A 6,405-nucleotide genomic window follows, 5' to 3' on the forward strand; every position below is an offset into this window, starting at 1 on the left:
TGAACAGGTGCCTCGCTGTCTCCGCTGTTCGTTGGTTCACAGCATTCTTCACCCGTCGAAACAGTCGTGGAAGCAAGGCCAAGTTCTCAAGGCGGACGAACTTCCCAATGGACCGCTGGAGAGTTCCGCGGCCATTTTGGATCTTGCGCATGCGTATCGAACTTTTACTCGAAATCGCAAACAATGGCAAAGGCGATCGACACAAGCAACAGCAGCAAACATATGTGCCGTCCTCCATTTCTTCAGGTGATAGCCTCCATTGGTAAACCAAACTGTACAATATATGCACAATAAAAAAGAACAAAAAATGAAGCAAAATGTCGAAGAAAGAAGCTTTCTGTTTCGCACTTTCTTCCTCTCTCAATCGCCTCGTTGCTCGAAATTTCGGAGAGCCAATCAACTTCGAGAGCACAGATCATGTGACGCGCCTCTATAAGTCATGTAACTGCGGAACTCTCTAAGCGGTCGACGGACACATTCCCCCCTACCAGGGCACTAACCCACACGCTGAACGCCCCAGACGTCATGACTTCCTTGTTTTAGCCCTGTCAGAATATTGCTGCTTTGTTTGTTGTTGTTTTTTCTGTCAAAGCTCACGTTTAGTGGGGTAGAGATTATACAGTCAATAAAATAGATTGTTGGAAGGGGGTGATAATGCCAGTTCGACGTTTCACCCTTTTTGATAATAAGAATTATGATAAGGATATATATATATACATATATATATATATATATATATATATATATATATATATATATATATATATATATATATATATTGTGAGGGAGTGGTGTGGGGGGTGGGGTTGAAGCTTCGGTTACCCGTTAAGAAACTAGGTATCGGTCAATGAGCAATACGAAAGCAACACCACGCGCGCGTGCACACACACACACACACACACACACACACACACACACACACACACACACACACACAACTTACTTTTATAAACAATACCTCCACAGACCTCCCACAGCTTACCCCCTCCCTCACCCCCCCCCCTCACCCCACTCCCCACGCCCTTTACCCCCACCCCCACTCCCCTCATCATCCACAGGTCGGTGAGGAAGACATGTCATTACACCACCCCCACCACCACACCACCACCACCACCACCCCCTCCCCAATTACCTTTCGCCACTTCTCCTCTGCCCCGTGACTTCCGCCAAGTGGTGTGGAAGCAGTGTGACGGGAGTCACTTATGCGTGTCCTGCCGTGGTCATTAGCGGTATTAGACCACAGTCCAGGGGCTTACTTGACCGCTTAATCCCTGGGTCATATCACCAGAGTGGACATGGCTTGTAGACTGAGAGAGAAAGAGAGAGAGAGAGAGAGGGAGAGAGCAACTGCCATCGAAATGGGTGTTTGGCGGTGTCCATGTGTTCGTATTACACTGACGCATTATGAGAATGGGCGTGTGGAGTGTTTTGCATGTACACACATCACAGAAAGCCGTTAGTGTGTGTGTGTGTGTGTGTGTGTGTGTGTGTGTGTGTGTGTGTGTGTGTGTGTGTCCATAATTCATGTATTGACCACACAGGGTAAAAAGCCCACCTGCGTTGATGAAATTGACGGGAGAGAAAAAAAAGGAGTTTATACCAGTGTGTCTTTCATGTCGGTGTTTTCTAAGTGTCCATTTCTTTTCTTTTCTTTTGGGTGTGTGTGTGTGTGTGTGTGTGTGTGTGTGTGTGTGTGTGTGTGTGTGTGTTACTCTGTGCGTTGCTGTGTGTGTGTGTGTGTGTGTGTGTGTGTGTGTGTGTGTGTGTGTGTGTGTGTGTGTGTGCGTGTGTGTGTGTGTGTGTGTGTGTGTTTGCATGCCAGTTGAACTTAAATGACATTCTTGGCGGTGAATGTAGACCCCCTCTTCCCCCCACCCCCCACACACAGAAGAATGCTGTAAATTTGGACGATATGGTGGTATCAACTCACAAAGTTTCTCCTTTGAATGACTTGTGTAGAAACACTGCGAAGTTGTTTTTTGGGGTGGTTTTGTGTTATATATATATATATATATATATATATATATGTGTGTGTGTGTGTGTGTGTGTGTGTGTGTGTGTGTGTGTGTGTGTGTGTGTGTGTGTGTGTGTGTGTGTGTGTGTGACGGATTCATTTCTCGAAGACAAGAGCAAGGTGTACCTGGACAAAGCAAGACTCCTGCAACAGTGACATCGGAGAGAGGAATGTCCTTCCAAGGTACTCTATTGCTGGACAACACACACACACACACACACACACACACACACACACACACACACACACACACACACACACACACACACACACACACACACACACACACACACATGTCATTTTTCTTATATCTTTGACTATGCACAGCTATGATTTTCCATTTATTTTTCTTACCTTTGTATGAACTATCCCACCCCACCCCCACTCCCCCACCCATATTCCTTGTGACCCCGGTACACTTGGTAATGAAGACATTCTATCCCATTCTATTCTGTCGTAGTTCTATTCTATTCTATTCTTAATAAGAAATGACACCCATTCTAAATTTAGTTTGCACACATCTCACAATTCTATCCATACCCATGACAATTATAGTGCTCTGTTAAATGGCAGAGAATGCGTCAAAACGAAACTCACTCTCTCAGCGGCTCTTGATTTCATTCTTTCATTGGCACTGATTTTGTTAACACATTTTATTTTATGTCTGTGTGTTCGACAGCGAACAGCGTTGACATGACGATCACTGGTGTAAGGGAAACAACTCAAATACTGACATATTTCAAGTTATACGGAATTATCTCCTCTGAGAACTTGACCTTCTCTCTCTCTCTCTCTCTCTCTCTCTCTCTTGATTATGTTGGTTATTCATTCCTATCTGTCTGTCCATCTGTCTGTCTGTCTACTTATCAACCTATCCGTCTATCTGTGTATTTGTCAGTTTCTCTATTTATGATTTCTTTAAATCTACAAATCATCTGTTATTAGATCACACAATTCGAATGCACTCTGTTCAAACTGAACGCCGTGTTTTGAAGATGTGTGTGTGTGTGTGTGTGTGTGTGTGTGTGTGTGTGTGTGTGTGTGTGTGTGTGTGTGTGTGTGTGTGTGTGTGTGTGTGTGTGTGTGTGTGTGATCATGCCTTTCTGAGTTCAGTCAGTACGCATACGTGCAAACATATAAAACGACGATCTTTGACAACTGAATCACGCTTCATTGCGAAAAGCGGTACAAGGGAAACAACTCCCTTCAGCGACACGGTGGCCCAAAGAGTTGTCTCAGACACAGCCTGGATGAAGTCCGGTCTCATGGGTGATGATGATACACAGGTCATGATGAAGTCCAGATACACGCACACACACCGAAGCCATGCATTAACTGTGCGTTCGCCGAAAATGAAGGGTACGTTGTGTTTACACAATCACACGCACGCACGCACGCACATACACACACACACACACACACACACACACACACACACATGGGTGCACGCCGGCACGCACGCACGCTCGAAATTAAGTAACCGGTAATTACAGAGTGGACAGACAGACAGACAGACAGACAGACAAGATTCAGAAAAGCTGAGAAGAATTTTGTTCTTGATGCTCTCTCTCTCTCTCTCTCTCTCTCTCTCTCTCTCTCTCTCTCTCTCTCTCTCTCTCTAACACACACACACACACACACACACACACACACACACACACACACACACACGCACGCACGCACGCACGCACACACACTACTTCTTTGCCCTCCTTCCTCTTCACCTCCCCACCCCACCCCCACCCCTACCCTTATACTCTCCCCTCCCCCCCTCCCCCCCAAGCCCCCACCCCCCTTCCCCCACCCACCATCTCTGCCACCTCACTGACTCCTCCTTACCCTCCCCCTTCACCCCCTCGCCCTGCCGCCCTCCCGCCCTCCGTCCCACTGTCGCGGGGGGGGGGGGGGGAGAAAAAAAAAAAAAAAAAAAGAAAAAAAAAGAGCTCTTTACCCTTCACACAGATGGTCGCCAGATGGTAGAAGGGACGCAATCCACGCGACGTGTGTGCCTGGACGATTGATTTCCTTCCCTTTGACTGGCAGCTATCACCGCCCTCCGCCAAGAAAAGTCTGTGTTCAGGTCTGCGGTCTGTGTTGTCGGATGTCTGGCACTCCTCTGTCGGTAATTTGGTCACTGTTCCCTCCCTTTGACAGTTTCAGTTTTGCCAACTCGCTCTCGGCTGACGGACAAGTTGTGTTTCAAAAGACTTTCGCCCACCAAAAACAAAGAAAAGAAAGAAAAAAAAATCCTTTAAAAAATTACATATTTCGTATATGTTGATAAAAAAAAAAGCATGGATAAATATGAACACACACACACACACACACACACACACACACACACACACACACACACACACACACACACACACACACACACACACACAAACATCTAATTATGTACGATATCGTATTACTTTTTTCCTTTGTCAGAACACATTTCATCAATAAATCAGGGCTGGTCTCGGGGAGAGCGCGTGGCCAAAGTTTAGTTCGGAAGGGGCAGGGGTGGGTGGTCAGTGTTGGGGCAAGAGGGGAGGTGTGTGTGTGTGTGGGGGGGGGGTTAATGAGGTGTGTGATAGAGAGGTCACTTGTATGTCTGTGTGTGGGGGGGGAGGTGTGGGGTGTGGGTTAATGAGGTGTGTGGTAGAGAGGTCACTTGTATGTCTGTGTGTGGGGGGGGAGGTGTGGGGTGTGGGTTAATGAGGTGTGTGATAGAGAGGTCACTTGTATGTCTGTGTGTGTGTGTGGGGGGGGGGGGGTTAATGAGGTGTGTGATAGAGAGGTCACTTGTCTGTTGGGGTCGTGTGTGTGTGTGGGTGCAGTGTTGATGTGGGGTGCAGGGTGTAGTGGTTTATGGGGAGGTGTGTGTGGTGTGTCATTGTAGTGTGTTGTGTGTGGCAGTGGTGGTGTATGTGGGTGTGTCAGTGGGTTGTGGGGTGTCATGGGTGTGTGGTGTGGTTATGGGGGTGTCATGGTTGTTGTGTGGGGTGTGTCAGTGGGGTGTGTTTTGGGGGTCAGTGGTGTGTGTTGTGGGTGTGTCAGTGGATGTGTGTGTGTGGGGTGTCAGTGGTGTGATGTGGGTGTCAGTGGTGTGTGTATGTGTGGGGTGTCAGTGGTGTGTGTATGTGGGGTGTCAGTGGTGTGTGTTGATGTGGGTGTGTCAGTGTGTGTGTGTGTATGTGGGGTGTCAGTGGTGTGTGTCATGTGGGTGGTGTCAGTGGTGTGTGTATGTGGGGTGTGTCAGTGGTGTGTGTATGTGGGTGTGTAGTGTGTGGGTGGGTGTCAGTGGGTGTCAGTGGTGTGTGTATGTGGGGTGTCAGTGGTGTGTATGTGGGGTGTGTCAGTGGAGTGTGTATTTGGGGTGTCAGTGGTGTGTGTATGTGGGGTGTGTCAGTGGTGTGTGTATGTGGGGTGTCAGTGGTGTGTGTATGTGGGGTGTCAGTGGTGTGTGTATGTGGGGTGTGTCAGTGGTGTGTATGTGGGGTGTGTCAGTGGTGTGTGTATGTGGGGTGTGTCAGTGGTGTGTCAGTGGTGTGTGTATGTGGGGTGTCAGTGGAGTGTGTATGTGGGGTGTCAGTGGTGTGTGTATGTGGGGTGTCAGTGATGTGTGTATGTGAGGTGTGTCAGTGGTGTGTGTATGTGGGGTTTGTATGTGGGGTGTGTCAGTGGTGTGTGTATGTGGGATGTCAGTGGTGTGTATGTGGGGGTGTCAGTGGTGTGTGTATGTGGGGTGTCAGTGGTGTGTATGTGGGGTGTGTCAGTGGTGTGTGTATGTGGGGTTTCAGTGGTGTGTGTATGTGGGGTGTCAGTGATGTGTGTATGTGAGGTGTGTCAGTGGTGTGTGTATGTGGGGTTTGTATGTGGGGTGTGTCAGTGGTGTGTGTATGTGGGGTGTCAGTGGTGTGTGGGGGGTGTCAGTGGTGTGTGTATGTGGGGGGTGTCAGTGGTGTGTGTATGTGGGGTGTCCGTGGTGTGTCAGTGGTGTGTGGGGGGGTGTCATTGGGGTGTCAGTGGTGTGTGTTTGTGGGGTGTCAGTGGGGTGTCAGTGGTGTGTGTATGTGGGGTGTGTCAGTGATGTGTGTATGTGGGGTGTGTCAGTGGTGTGTGTTTGTGGGGTGTCAGTGGGGTGTCAGTGGTGTGGGGGGGTGTCAGTGGGGTGTCAGTGGTGTGTGTATGTGGGGTGTGTCAGTGGTGTGTGTATGTGGGGTGTCAGTGGGGTGTCAGTGGTGTGTGTATGTGGAGTGTGTCAGTGGTGTGTGTATGTGGTGTGTGTATGTGGGGTGTCAGTGGGGTGTGTATGTGGGGTGTCAGTGGTGTGTGTATGTGGGGTGTGTCAGTGGTGTGTGTATGTGGGGTGTGTCAGTGGTAGGTGCTGTGTGGTGTACCCG

Source organism: Babylonia areolata, chromosome 6 (assembly GCF_041734735.1).
Source record: "Babylonia areolata isolate BAREFJ2019XMU chromosome 6, ASM4173473v1, whole genome shotgun sequence".
NCBI classification, from domain to species: Eukaryota; Metazoa; Mollusca; class Gastropoda; order Neogastropoda; family Buccinidae; genus Babylonia; species Babylonia areolata.